Source organism: Balaenoptera musculus, chromosome 11 (assembly GCF_009873245.2).
Source record: "Balaenoptera musculus isolate JJ_BM4_2016_0621 chromosome 11, mBalMus1.pri.v3, whole genome shotgun sequence".
Lineage (NCBI taxonomy): Eukaryota > Metazoa > Chordata > Mammalia > Artiodactyla > Balaenopteridae > Balaenoptera > Balaenoptera musculus.
Window position 1 is genome coordinate 65305302 of NC_045795.1, and position 14923 is coordinate 65320224.

General features: G+C 41.8%; 1 protein-coding gene across 6 annotated transcripts in view; it reads left to right on the forward strand.

The window, feature by feature from the left end:
- DAG1 (dystroglycan 1) overlaps nucleotides 1–14923 on the forward strand; it is a 62468-nt gene that overhangs the window by 29468 nt on the left and 18077 nt on the right. The window lies entirely within an intron of this gene.

A 14923-nucleotide genomic window follows, 5' to 3' on the forward strand; every position in this document is an offset into this window, starting at 1 on the left:
GCATCGATGATTAGAAGACTGGACCTAAGCCTTATAAGTTTTTTCCGAAGTCTAATTGGTGTGACACTTGAGTAATGTGGGTTTTTTAAAAATATTTATAATTGTAGTAAAATATACATAACGTAAAATTTGCCTCCTTAACCATTAAATTTTTAAAACATTGTGGTAAACAAAACAACATAAAACGTAACCATCTTAACTGTTTTAAGTGTGCAGTTGAGTACTGAGTAATGTTTAACAGCAGCGTATGGAGTTCAGTGGAGTGTAGAAGGAACTGTTTTTCAGTGATCTTTATCACATAAGATGTTACAAATCTACTCAGGCTAAAAACCACGGTCCAGTGGAGAATGGCCTTTCAGCCCTGGCTTCTGAACCTTGTCTTTCTTCACTTCCTCTAGGATGTGTTTGCACCTGAGTGAGTTTGTACCCAGGTAGAAAGCCTTTACTTCCTTCCTGCCTTTGTTGAGAAAACCAAACCACCGTCAGCAGAAATCAGTGCCCTTCCGGGACCTCTGCTTTTCGTATCTGTGATAACTGAGAGTTTCCAAGAGTTTTCCAAGTGAGAAAAGCATTCAAATAGCTTTTGTGTTTGATAGACTGTTGAGCAGTGCTTGTTTCTCACAGGTGGTAATTTTTTTCTTCCACATATTTTTACTTTTAAATCTCTTGCTGTGTATGTGGCCCTGAACTCTTGGTGGGTTCCCAAGCTCCCTGATGGTGTCTTCGCCAGGCTGCCCCCACACCTCTGATGATACTCCCACGGGACACAGGCCAGGCAGGAACTTGCTTTGTGTCAGAGAAACCTCATCTGCCTCCTGAGCAGCGAACGATTTTAGGGTGACACCTTGCATCTTCACCAGTGACTTGGCTCAAACCTTCCTCATCTGACCCCAAGGTGTGAAAAAGTCCTGTTTTAAACTCAAAGCAGAGCAGTCTGCCTGTCTTTTTGGTGTTTGAAGCCCAAGTAAACAATGACTTCACACTATTGTTTTCCATTGTGTTGAGTACATCCTGTTGGCCATCAGATTGAGCAGTTTTAAACTGGTTAACCCTCTAGAATTTTTAGATTAATATTAGACTGACATTTAACATTTACTTTTAACTTCTGAGTGTCTGGACAAAAGCCTTTTTGCTAGATGGAACCTGAAGTGGTTGTTTCAGTTAAGATTATTCCTTTTGACCATTTAAAACAAGGTCATGGAATTTTATTATTTTAGTTTTGTTTTAAGAAGAAAATCCCATTTTCCTTAAGTGTTTTAATTACATCGTGAATGGTAGCAATTTGACAGTTTAAATACTATTTTTAGGTAATATAGCTATTAGAGATTTAGGGGTTCCTGCGAGTGGTGGGCTGGGCTGCCTCTGCTTCGTTTTGTGTGGTTAATAATGGGTTGAATCCCACAACTTTTCCTTCATTCTTAGAAAATAAAAACTAGTAGGGAGCCATTCTTTCAGAGTTTTTAGTTAAGATACTTTGAAGTTTCAGTCTCTGTAGGTTTTTCTGCACGTGAGGAAGCGTTAAGTTTACTATAAATTGAGTTAATGTCATGTATGCATTTGTTCCACGCGTTTTTTGAGTGGAAAGTTTTTATTGACTGAGCCTCCTCCATGCATGCGGCACTCATTAGCTCTGGGAGGTAGCCAGTGCTGGAACAGAGCTGCTTTTCTCCTGGGGCTGGAATTCCAGAGGGAATCTTCTAGTTCCCAGGGATCCAAGTCTGTCTGGACAGGGTCGAGTCACAAGGCGCTCGCACACGCTCGATCTCCTCTCCCCCCCACCAACCCCAAACGTGCTTCATTTGCATATAGATAGGGATTAGTGACAGGAAGGAGCCCAGAAGGATTCTTTCCTCAGATGTCTGGGGTCCTCACCTACCCCTGTATAATGCTTTTGAGTCTCTGGTTGTGTCCCTGCCGATTGATCTGGTAAACTTTATTTATTTATTTTTTATAAATTTATTTATTTTATTTGTTTATTTTTGGCTGCGTTGGGTCTTCGTTCAAGGGGGGGCTACTCTTTGTTGCGGTGCGTGGGCTTTTCATTGTGGTGGCTTCTCTTGTTGCGGAGCACGGGTTCCAGGTGCTCGGGCTTCAGTAGTTGTGGCTCGTGGGCTCTGGAACGCAGGCTCAGTAGTTGTGACGCATGGGCTTAGGTGCTCTGCGGCATGTGGGATCTTCCTGGACCAGGGCTCGAACCCAAGTCCCCTGCATTGGCAGGCGGCTTCTCAACCACTGCGCCACCAGGGAAGCCCTGATCTGGTAAACTTTAAATACACCTGCCTCCAGGGCAGATTTTATGTGTTTTGTTTTACAAAGAGCACCACCTTTTAGGCACTGCTGAAAACTTGGCTTTTTATTTCTGCCCATCACTGGAGAGTCCCCAGTGTCACAGTTGGAGAAAGGAAGTATGCCCATTTTTCACATTGTATGCCATGGCTTGTTGAGCAGGTGTTCAGAACGCCAGGGGCTTCACCAAGGCTCTGGGAAGGTCCCTCTTACCCCCCCAGAGTTGGATTTTGCTGGGGTCTAGAGCAGTGCCGAGCTCAGACTTAGTGGCAGACATTGCACTGGGGACTGGCACAGAGGAGTGAGTTACCCATTCCCACTACCCGTTTCTCAGCAGGAGAGCTTCAGCAGTGTCAATCAGCCAAACAGTGGTGAGTTCAGCTGAGACATATTCTTGGGCTACCCTTAGCACTTGCTGGTATTCCAGAGGGTATAATGTGAGTGTGCATGTGCAGTGTTGAAATGAATGGCTGTGTCAGGAAGACTGGGTGACTGACGTAGTCTTTTCTCTGGTTCCTCAGCACCTTCTCCTCCCACCGTCTTCTGGCCACAGGCTCTGTATGACCATGGTTGAGTGTTACCTCTCTTTAGGCCTTGGTTCTGAAAACTGAGGAGGAGGATCTCTGTAGTGCCTCCATCTCTGGATGACCAAGTGTGTGAGTATGAGACTATGTGGAAAGCCTTCCAGAGGGATGTCCTAATAGTGGTGTTTGGATGCAGCCTGACAAGTTCCTAGCACAGGGAGACGTGACCGTTGTTTATAGGAAGCCAGTATCAGAAAGACACAAGGCTGCTTTTTGCCAGTTTGCAAAAAGATCTTTTCTTCCCAGAACATGGAAAACCAACACATAGCAGCAGTTGGAGTTGTGCCCTGGACAATGCCTGCTTGCTAAATGCAGAGCACTTAGTCATGCCCATGAAACAGATACCCCGTGTCATCATATGTCCACAGATAGCATACTGGGCTTATGTTCCTGGTAGGACAGGGTGTGTCTCATACTGTTGCTGTTTTCAAATAAGCTGAGAATTTTTAAATGGAGAATCAGATTAGAAAAGCAAAAGATCAACTGGATCTAATAAGCAGAAAAATAAGTACACAAAAGAATAAAGGCATCAGAAGAAGATTAAAAAAAAAAATGTCCTGTATCCTCTCCATTCATTTATTACCTGTATGCTTGGCATACATCAGTGATTGCAACAGGTGCATTCCTGCCCTTCCCTTCTACAACTTACAGTCTTGTGGAGTGTTGTTTGAGCTGAGACATTTACTAAATAATAGTTAATATGTATAAGAAAGGAAAAGTTATAGAAAGCACTATGCAACAGTAAAGAAAACACTAAAGTTACAATTTAAGATAGTATAAAACAAAAGACTTAGAGAATTTAAAAAATTAAGTGATAAAATAAACTATAAAAGGGGTACAAAAGCACAGACAATTAAAAAACTGGGAGATATTAAAAAAACAAAACAAAACAGAAAAGAGCTTGAAGAAAAGCCTTAAATTTGGGGGCAGTTTATAAGGATCTGAGGAGAAGACCTCCACCCAGGATACGGAGAACACCAGGTGTTGAAGAGCTGGGTGTTTCCTTCCTTGCCTTTCCTGGTAGAGGACCTCACAAAGGTCACTGGGAGTTAAGTGGTTCTTGGAACTGATGCCTGCAGGACCCCAGCTTCTAAGTCCGTGATCATTTGGTGTCCCCCTCGAGAAGTGTGGCACTTAACACTGCTGGCAAGTCTGGTGGACAAAAGTGTTTTTCATGTTGCTTTAATTTTCTTTTCCTTGATTACTAGTGAGGTTGAGCATCTTTTTGTATGTTTATTGCTTTCAGGTTTTCTTTTCTGTGAATTACTTGTTTGTTATCTCTTCAACCCATTTTTATTGTTTTAGGGCACTTGATATATTTTGATAGGGATCCTTCAGCTATCACATGCACTGAAAAAGCTCTCTCCCAGGCTGTGGTTGGTCCTTTTTATTTTCTTTATGGTATCCTTTATTGTACAGAAATTTAAAATTCTAATTCAAATTTATCTTTTTTTTTTAGGTTAAAACATTTTTTTGGAAATAATTGTGGATTCACATGCAGTTGTTAAAAATAATACTGAGAGATCTTGTATGCCCTTTACCCAGTTTCCCCCCATGATAACATCTTAAATAATAGTACAATATCACAACCAGGATATTGACATTGATACTATCAAAATACAGAACATTTTCATCACCACAAGGATCTGTCACGTTGCCCTTTCATAGCCACATCTTTCCCTCATGTCCTAACTCCCTCTTTAATTCCTGGCAACCACTAATCTGTTCTGTTTCTATAATTTTGTCACTTCAAGAGTGTTATATAAATGGGGACTTCCCTGGTGTTCCAGTGGTTAAGGATCCCAGCTTCCACTGCAGGGGACATGAGTTCAGTCCCTGGTCAGGGAAGTAAGATCCTGCATGCTGCAGTGTGGCCAAAAAAAATTTTTTTTTTAATAAATTTATTTATTTATTTATTTTTGGCTGTGTTAGGTCTTTGTTGCTGTGTGCGGGCTTTCTCTAGTTGAGGAGAGCGGGGGCTACTCTTTGTTGCGGTGCGTGGGCTTCTCATTGCGGTGGCTTCTTGTTGCGGAGCGCGGGCTCTAGGCGTGTGGGCTTCAGTAATTGTGGCGCGTGGGCTCAGCAGTTGTGGCTTGCAGGCTCTAGAGTGCAGGCTCAGTAGTTGCAGCACACAGGCTTAGTTGCTCCGTGGCATGTGGGATCTTCCTGGACCAGGGCTCGAACCCGAGACCCCTGCATTGGCAGGCGGATTCTTAACCACTGTGCCACCAGGGAAGCCCTGCGGCCAAAATTTTTTAAAAATTAATTAATTAATTTAAAAATTAATGTTACATAAATGAAATCATATACTGTGTAACCATTTGGGATTAACATTTTTCACACCACATAATTCCCTTGAGGTTCGTCCAAATCGTTGAGTGTGTCAATTCAAAAGTTCATTCCTTTTTATTGCTCACTAGTATTCCATGGTATGGATGTACCACAGTTTAACCATTCATCTGTTGAAGGGACGTCTGGGTTGTACCATTTGTTGAAAATGGTTGTACCATTTGTTGTACCATTTGTTTCTCCCCCATTTAATTGCTTTGTACCTTTGTCAAAAATCAGTTGAGCGTTCTTGTTTAGGTCTATTTCTGTAGTCTGTATTCTGTGCCATTGATTTATGTGTTTGCCCCTCAACCAATACAGTCTCTTTTTAAAAAATATTTATTTATTTTCCTTATTTTTTTTTTGGCTGCATCGGGTCTTAGTTGCAGCACACGGGATCTTTGTTGAGGCATACAGGATCTTTTTGTTACAGCACATGGTCTGCTCAGGTTTCTCTAGTTGTGGCACTTGGGCTTCTCTCTAGTTGTGGCACAGGGGCTCCAGGGCGCATGGGCTCCAGAGCGCTTGGGCTCTGTAGTTTGCGGCACGTGGGCTCTCCTGTTGAGGTGCGAGAGCTCAATAGTGGCACGTGGGCTTAGTTGCCCCACGGCATGTGGGATCTTAGTTCCCAAACCAGGGACTGAACGAATGAACGAATATCCCCTGAATTGGAAGGTGGATTCTTTAGCACTGGACCACCAGGGAAGTCCCCACCAATACAGTCTTGATTCCTTAGCTCTCTAAGTCGATATTAGGTAGAATAATTCCTCTTTAGTCTTCTTTTATTTTTTAAAATTTATTTATTTGGTTGTGCTGGGTCTTACTTGCGGCAGGTGGGCTCCTTAGTTGTGGCTCGTGGGCTCCTTAGTTGCAGCTCATGGGCTCCTTAGTTGCGGCTTGCCAGCTCCTTAGTTGTGGCATGCAAACTCTTAGTTGCGGCATGCACGTGGGATCTAGTTCCCTGACCAGGGCTCGAACCCAGGCCCCCTGCACTGGGAGCATGGAGTCTTAACCACCGCGCCACCAGGGAAGTCCCTAATTCCTCTTTATTCTTCTTGTTCAAAATTGTTATTGTGTTGAGAAGCTGGAGCTGGTGTATTAAATTTAAGAATATGCAGATTATGACCTGCTGAATGAGGGGGCACAAGCCATCCACATGATGTCAGCAGGTAGCTCCCTCAGCATCTGAGCTCCCAGTTTGGGGAAGTGAAAACCATAGGGTCGTTTTGATTGAAGGTGCAGTTCCAATCCGCCCACACAAAGGAAGTGAAGTCACAAGGTCTATTACTTACAGATCCCAGAAATAAGGGGGTGGGCAATGAGCCAGGGTAAGGGCAGTCATCCGTCTCAGGTCACAAGCGAGCAGGAGATAGAGAGCACCTATTACTTACATGGTGGTTGGGACAGAGGTCCCTTATTTTTCAGGGGCTCAACTCTAAGTGGATATTTTAAAAGATGCCCCAGGAAAAGCAAAGCGGGAATTTATGGTGGGAATCTTAAGCTCAGATCCTTATTGGAATGTCCAGACTCTGGGAAATGCCTAGGCAGCAAATCAAAATAATTGTTTTTCTCATCACAGCTATTTTATTTTATTTTATTTTTAACATCTTTATTGGAGCATAATTGCTTCACAGTGCTGCGTTAGCTTCTGCAGCACAACAAAGTGAATCAGTTACATGCATACACACATCCCCATATCCCCTCCCTCTTGCACCTCCCTCCCACCCTCTCTATCCCACCCCTCTAGGTGGTCACAAAGTACTGAGCTGATCTCCCTGTGCTATGCAGCTGCTTCCCACTAGCTATCTGTTTTACATTTGGTAGTCATCACAGCTATTTTAGTTCCTTTGCCTTTCCATATAAATTTTTCTAAATTAATTAATTAATTTTTTGGGTTACATTGGGTCTTCATTGCTGCACGCGGGCTTTCTTTAGTTGCGGCGAGTGGGGGCTACTCTTCGTTGTGGTGTGCGGGCTTCTCATTGTGGTGGCTTCTCTTGTTGCAGAGCATGGGCTCTAGGTGCACGGGCTTCAGTAGTTGTGGCATGCGGGCTCAGTAGTTGTGGCTCACGGGCTTAGCTGCTCCGCGGCATGTGGGATCTTCCTGGACCAGGGATCAAACCTGTGTCCCCTGCATTGGCAGGCAGATTCTTAACCACTGTGCCACCAGGGAAGTCCTAATATAAATTTTAGAATAATCTTGTCTCTATATACAAAAATTCTTACTGGGATTTTGATAGGAATTACATTAAACCTTGAATTAGTTTTCTAGGGCTGCTGTAAAAAATTACTACAACTTTAGTGGCTTAGAATAACACACACAATTATTCTCTCATAGTTCTGGAGACCAGAAGTCTAAAATTAAGGTGTTGGCAAGGGCTGTGCTCCTTTTGTGGACTCTGGGGAAGAATCTATTCCTTGTCTCCTCTAGCTTCTGGTGGCTGCCACTATTCTTTGGCATTCCTTGGCTTATGGCCACATCACTCCAATCTGTGCCTCAGCCTTCACATCCCCTTCTCCATCTGTGTGTGTGTATAATCTCTCTCTGCGTCTCTCTTATAATGAAAATTGTGATTGGATTTATAATCATCTCCCCAGGTCAAGATTCGTAATTTAATCACACCTGCAAAGACTTCCCTTGTAAAGTACATTTGCACATTTTAGGGATTAGGACCTGGTATCTTTGGGCGACCATTATTTAGCCTATTACAAACCTGTATATCAGTTTGGGGAGAATTGACATCTTTACCGTGTTGAGCTTTCCAGTCCATTAACACAGTATATCTTTCCATTTGTTTAGATCTTTGATTTCTTTCACCAGTGTTGTATGGTTTTCAGCATACAAATTCTGTACATGTTTTGTTAGATTTACACCTAGATATTTCATTTTTTAAGCAACTTAAATGGTATTATCTTTTAAATTTGGTGTCTGCATGTTCATTTCTAGCATACAGAAATACAACTGATTTTTTAAAAAAATAAATTTATTTATTTATTGGCTGAGTTTGGTCCTTCTTGCTGCGTGTGGGCTTTCTCTAGTTGTGGCGAGTGGGGGCTGCTCTTCGTTGTGGTGCATGGGCTTCTCATTGTGGTGGCTTCTCTTGTTGCTGAGCACGGGCTCTAGGCATGCGGGCTTCAGCAGTTGTGGCTTGTGAGTTCTAGAGCGCAGGCTCAGTAGTTGTGGTGCACGGGCTTAGTTGTTCCGCAACATGTGGGATCTTCCTGGACCAGGGCTTGAACCCGTGTCCCCTGCATTGGCAGGCGGATTCTTTTTTTTTTTTTTTTTTAGCTTTTTTTTAAAAAATTTTATTTATTTTTATTTATTTATTTTTGGCTGTGTTGGGTCTTCGTTTCTGTGCGAGGACTTTCTCTAGTTGCGGCAAGTGGGGGCCACTCTTCATCGCGGTGCGCGGGCCTCTCACTATCGTGGCCTCTCTTGTTGCAGAGCACAGGCTCCAGACGCGCAGGCTCAGTAACTGCGGCTCACGGGCTTAGTTACTCCGTGGCATGTGGGATCTTCCCAAACCAGGGCTTGAACCCGTGTCCCCTGCATTGGCAGGCAGATTCTCAACCACTGCACCACCAGGGAAGCCCCGGCAGGCGGATTCTTAACCACTGCGCCACCAGGGAAGTCCTACAACTGATTTTTGTATGTTTGTTTTATATCCTGTGGCCTTGCCAAACTTACTTGTTAGTTCTAGGAGTTTGTTTTGTGGATTCCTTGGGATTTTCTACATAGACAATTATGTTATCTGCAAGTAGGGAGAGTTTTATTTTTTTAACTTTATTTATTTTTGGCTGTGTTGGGTCTTCGTTGCTGTGTGCAGGCTTTTCCTAGTTGCAGAGAGCAGGGGCTACTCTTTGTTGCGGTACATGGGCTTCTCATTGCGGTGGCTTCTCTTGTCATGGAGCATGGACTCTAGGCGCATGGGCTTTAGTAGTTGCAGCACACAGGCTCAGTAGTTGTGTCATGAGGGCCCCAGAGCACATGGGCTTCAGTAGTTGCGGCACGTGGGCCCAGTAGTTGCGGCTTGTGGGCTTTAGAGCGTGGGCTCAGTAGTTGTGGCACACAGTTTTATTTTTAAGTCCCTACAGTTTTATTTTTTCCTTTACCATCTACATGCCTTTTGTTTCCTTTTTTTGCCTTATTATGCTGGCTAGAACTTCTAGCACTATGTCAAATAAGAGTGGTAGGGGACTTCCCTGGTGGTGCACTGGTTGAGAATCCGCCTGCCAATGCAGGGGACACGGGTTAGATCCCTGGTCCAGGAAGATCCCACATGCTGCGGAGCAGCTAAGCCTGTGTGTCACAACTGCTGAGCCCGCTCTCTAGAGCCCACGAGCCACAACTGTGCTGCAGTTACTGAGCTTGCATGCTGCAATTACTGAAGCCTATAGCCAGCGCTCCACAGCAAGAGAAGCCACCGCAATGAGAAGCCTGTGCACCGCAACAAAGAGTAGCCCCCCCTCGCCGCAACTAGAGAAAGCCCATGGACAGCAACGAAGACCCAACGCAGCCAAAAAAAAAAACAGTGGTGAGAGCAGACATCCTTGCCTTGTTTCTGATCTTAAGGAGAAAGCATTCAGTCTATCACCATTAGATGCTCTTTATCAAATTGAGAAAGTTGTCCTCTGTTCCTATGTTTCTGAGATTGTTTATCATGACTGGGTGTTGAATTTTGTTAGGTACTTTTTCTGCATTAATTAATATGATCATGTGATTTTTGTTCTTTAGTTTGTTAATATGGCAGATTACGTTGATTGATTTTCAGATATTGAACTGACCTTGTACCCTGAAACAAGTGCTACTTGGTTACGGTATATAATTCTTTTTATATATTGCTAAATTCTATTTCTTAATGTTTTGTTAAAAACTTTGTGTCTGTTCATCTGCATTTTCTTCTCTTTTTTTTTTTTTTTGGTATTGTCTTTGATGTTGGTGTCAGGGTAATGTTAGCGTCATAAAATGAATAGGCAAGTGTTTCTTCCTTCTACTTTCTGGAAAAGACTGTGTAGAATTGGTGTTAATTCTTTAAATATTTAGTAGAATTTATTAGTGAAGCTGTCTGGGCCTAGAGATTTCTTTTTGTGGGAGTTTTTAAATTATAAATTTTTTAAAATTACAGATTTTGAGGAATTGGTCTGTTTCATTTGAATTATCAAAATCTGTGAGTTATTTGGTAGTATTTCCTTATTATCCTTTTTGACGTCTGCAGGATCTGTAGTGATATCCCCTGTCTCAGTCCTGATATTGGTAATTTGTTTATAGAAATTTGTCAATTTTATTAATCTTTTCAAAGAACCAGTTTTTTGTTTATTGATTTTTTTCTGTTGTTTTCAATTTTATTGATTTCTGTGCTTTACTGTTTCCTTCCTTCTGCTTGCTTTTGGTTTATTCTGCTCTTTTTTTTTGAGATTCTTGATGTGGGAGCATAGATTATTGATTTGAGACTTTTCCTTCTTTTTCTAACGGTTTCAGTGCTATAAATTCACCCCTAAGAGCTGCTTTAGCTGTGTTCCACAAATTTTACTATAACCCCACAAATGTATATTTAGTTCAGTGTAACATTTTATTTCCCTTGAGACTTCCTCTCTGACACAGGAATTATTTAGAAGTACATTGTATAGTTTTCAAGTTTTGAAGATTTTCTTACTATCCTTGTGTTACTTGATTTCTAATTTGACTCCATTGGGGTTGGAGAACATTTCAGTATTATTTCAGTTCCTTTAAATTTGTTGAGATTTTTTTCATGGCCCTAGATGTGATCTCTCAGGGTATATGTTCTGTGGACATTTGAAAAGAATATATGTTCTGTTGTCAGAACATAAATGTTGATTAAATCATATTGATTGATAGCATGTTTTAGTTCTTTTGTACCCTTGGTGATTTTCTTTCTAGTTGTTCTATCATTCGTTGAGAGAGTGATATTGACATTTCCAACTAGAATTGTTGATTTGTTTATTTTTCCTTTCAGTTCTATCAGTTTTTGCTTCTCATGGTTCTGCAACTCTGTTTGGTGCATATACATTGAGGATTAGTATTCTTCTTGATGGATTGACCCTTTTATCATTATATAATGTACCTCTCTGTCTTTGATAATTTTCTTTGTTCTGAAGTCTACTTTATCTGATATAAATACAGCTCCTCTTGCTTTCTTTTAATTATTGTTTGCATGATATATCTTTTCCCATCCTTTTACTTTCTACCTATCTTTTTCATCTTGGTGTTGTCATCTGTTGATTGTCTTTTTTCCATTCAGTTTGGGATCTTCTTGGTTCTTGGCATGATGAGTGATTTTTCAGCTTTTTTTTTTTTTTTGGTGGGGGGCTGTACCGCATGGCTTGCAGGATCTTAATTCCCTGACCAGGGATTGAACCCGGGCCTACGGCAGTGAAAGCACCAAGTCCTAACCACTGGACTGCCAGGGAATTCCCATGATGAGTGATTTTTGATTGAAACTTGAACAATTTTGTATTTTGTTCTGAAACTCTAGATTCTGTTTTAGCTGGCTTTTGTTTGACACTTGTCCGGCAGAGGAAGGGTAGAGGAGGCACTGCCTGATTACTGGGAAGTTTAGATAGAAGCCCAGGTTCCCCACTCAGCCTTTGTTGACACCTGAAGGCAGGTGAAGTCCTTGTTACTGCTGGTTGAGGGTGGGAGTTCTAGTTCCCTAGGCCTCACGACTGCTGAGCAATGGTTAAAGTTCTGACTCTCCACCAGTCTTCCTCTGACACCATCCCAGCAGGGATGGGGAGAGGCTCCTTCTTATTGCTTGGGTGGGAATATAGAAATCCAGGTTCCCCTTGTGGTTTCCACTGACACCAAGGGGCTGAAGGTAGAGGGTGGTGCATTGTTACTAGCCAGTGAGGATGAAAGTCCCAGCTCCCTCCCCAGTGGAGATATCAGGGTGCCTTGTTACAGCCTCATGAGGGTGGAAGTCTTGGCTCCCCACTTGGCCTTTGTAGGCATGGGTGGGAGTGGGGCCACAGTTTTTTCTGTGGTGTTTTGCTAGAATAGGGCTGTTACTGTCTAAATGTTTTATGTCTTGCTAGGTTACCCCCTTCTTGCTCCTTTGGATAAAGAGAGCAGACTTTTGTTAGGACGTTTTTTGTTTCATCTGTTGGCATTTCTGGGTTGCCAGCTTCTTCAGCTCCCAATTCTGGTATACATGAGGCAAAAGAAAACCCAAGGAACCTCACTGCTGTGTCATTGCTTGAATCCTGGGGTCCCTAGCTGGTCTGCCTTCTTCTCTTGACTGTTTAAGAGTCTCATGTTTATTTTATATATATAATATCTAGGATTTTCCCTTGTATTTAGTGGGAAACTAAGGAGAAGTACATCTATTTCATCTTCCTAGAAGTGAAAGTCCAATGGTCTTTTTCTTTTATGTTTTGTGTTTTTTGATATCTTTTAAAAATGAAATCCTTCCTTATTCTGACATTCTGCTATATTCTAAACATTTTAAAGTTCTGCTTTTTACATTTATGTATCTAATCCACCTGGGATTTATCTTGTTTTTGATGGAGAAGTGACAGAAGAACCTAATTGTGTTTTTTTTCTACATAGATAGCCACTTGTCCTGGCGCCTTTGAACAGCTTCTTTGCAAGCAGGTTTTGGGCTCTCCCTCTGGTTCCACAGTCCAGTGTCTACTCTGCCCCATGTGACACTGCCTTAAATACAGTAGCTTTGTGATAAGTCTTGGTTTGGTAGGATAGGACTCCCAGCCCTCAAAATTGTTTTACTTTCTAGGGTTTTGTCTTTGTCTCATGACTTTTAGTCCAGAAACAAAATAAGAACAGGAATAACGAAGTCAATAGCAAAAAAACCTTTTGGCATTGGCTTGGATTTGCATTGACTTTAGAGTACGCTGCCTGTTTCAGTGGCCTTGTTTTCTTCAGCAATTTTATTTACTTTGCATTACCCAGGTCAAAAAATATCATGTGGCTCCTCAACAGCTTGGCTCAGGGCAGGGCTTCATCGTTTTCCAGAATGGGAAATTGCTTGTGATGGCTGTGGCCACCTGTGGGCACCCAGAAAGTCCCACAGTGCATCTGTGTGGCTGCCAGCCTTAGAGCAGGGTCATGAGCTGCTTGAAGCTGGTGTGGGGGAGAGGGGACAATGTGCAGGGTTTTAGTCACTGTTGGGGGTGGGGGGCAAGAGAGTTCAAATAAGTTTCGTTCACTAGCACTGAGTTAGCAAGTATATGCAATATGTGGGGTGTAAGCAGTGGGTGGTTGCTACACTTCTCTGTGCAAATACTTGGCTTTTCAATTTTTTTCAAAAGTATTTTTTTAAGACTTAATAATTGTAATATTTGCCACATTGTTTTATCTCTATATATGCATGCACATGGGTTTTTTTTTCCCCTTGGACCATTTCAAAGTGAGTTGCAGAGATTTTTGATACTTCATCCCTAAATACTTCAAAATTGAGGACAATCTGTTATCGAGCCACACCACCATCATCTCACCTAAGAAAATTAACAATAAATCTAATCTCCAGCCCACATGCACAATTCCTCAGTTATCCCTTTGGGAGCTGATCTTGTGTGTTTTTTGTTTTTTTTTAAAGTAAATCCAACACAAATGAACCTATCTATGAAACAAATGGAATCAGGGCCATAGAGAATAGACTGGTGGTTACCAAGGGGGTGGGGGGTAAGAGAGGGTTGGATTAGGAGTTTGCAATTAGCAGATGCAAACTGGTATATATAGAATGGATAAACACGGCCCTACTGTATAGCACAGGTAACTATATTCAATATCCTATGATAAACCATAATGGAAAAGAATATGAAAAAGAATGTACATATACGTATAACTGAGTCACTTTGCTGTACAACAGTAATTAGCACAACATTGTAATTCAACTATACTTCAATACAAAATAAATTTAAAAAGTAAATCCAGGGTCCAGTCAAGATGTACACACTGCATCTGGTTGCAGTCTTTAAATCTAGAATAGTCCCCTTGTATTTCGAGGCATCAGATTTGGAAAGACCAAGTTATCTTGTAGAAGGTCCCACATTCTAGATTTGTCTGATTGTGTCTTCATGGCCCTGTGTTTCCTATGAACTGGAAGTTAGTTCTAGAGCGGCACTACCCAACAGAAATACAATGTGATCCACATATGTCATTTAATATTTTCCGGTAGTCACATGAAAAAAAAATAAAAATAAGCAGGTGGAATTAATTTTAATAATATATTTAATATCTTTATTATGTACTATTTATTAATATTTATTTACTTAACTATACTTAATATTTTATATCCAAAATATTATTTCAATATGTAATCAATATTTTTAAAGTATTAGAGATTTTACATTCTTTTTTTTTTAGATTAATTAATTAAGTTATTTAGGCTGTGCCAGGTCTTAGTTGCAGCATACAGACTTCTTAGTTGTGGCATGCATGCAGGATCTATTGCCCCGACCAGGGATCGAACCCTGGCCCCCCTGCATTGGGAGTGCAGAGTCTTACCCACTGGACCACTAGGGAAGTCCCTAACGTTCCTTTTTTATACTTAGTTTTCAGAATCCACGGTGTGCTTTATACTTAACGGGCCAGCCACATTTCCAGTGTTCAGTAGCCACATGTAGCTGGTGGCTCTGTACTGGACAGTGCAGGGTGAGACTTGATCCAACTCAGAGTAGATATTTTTGGCAGGAACACCTAGGGGGTAGTAACTGCCTGTGCTCAACTTTGAAACCATGGAAGTTGC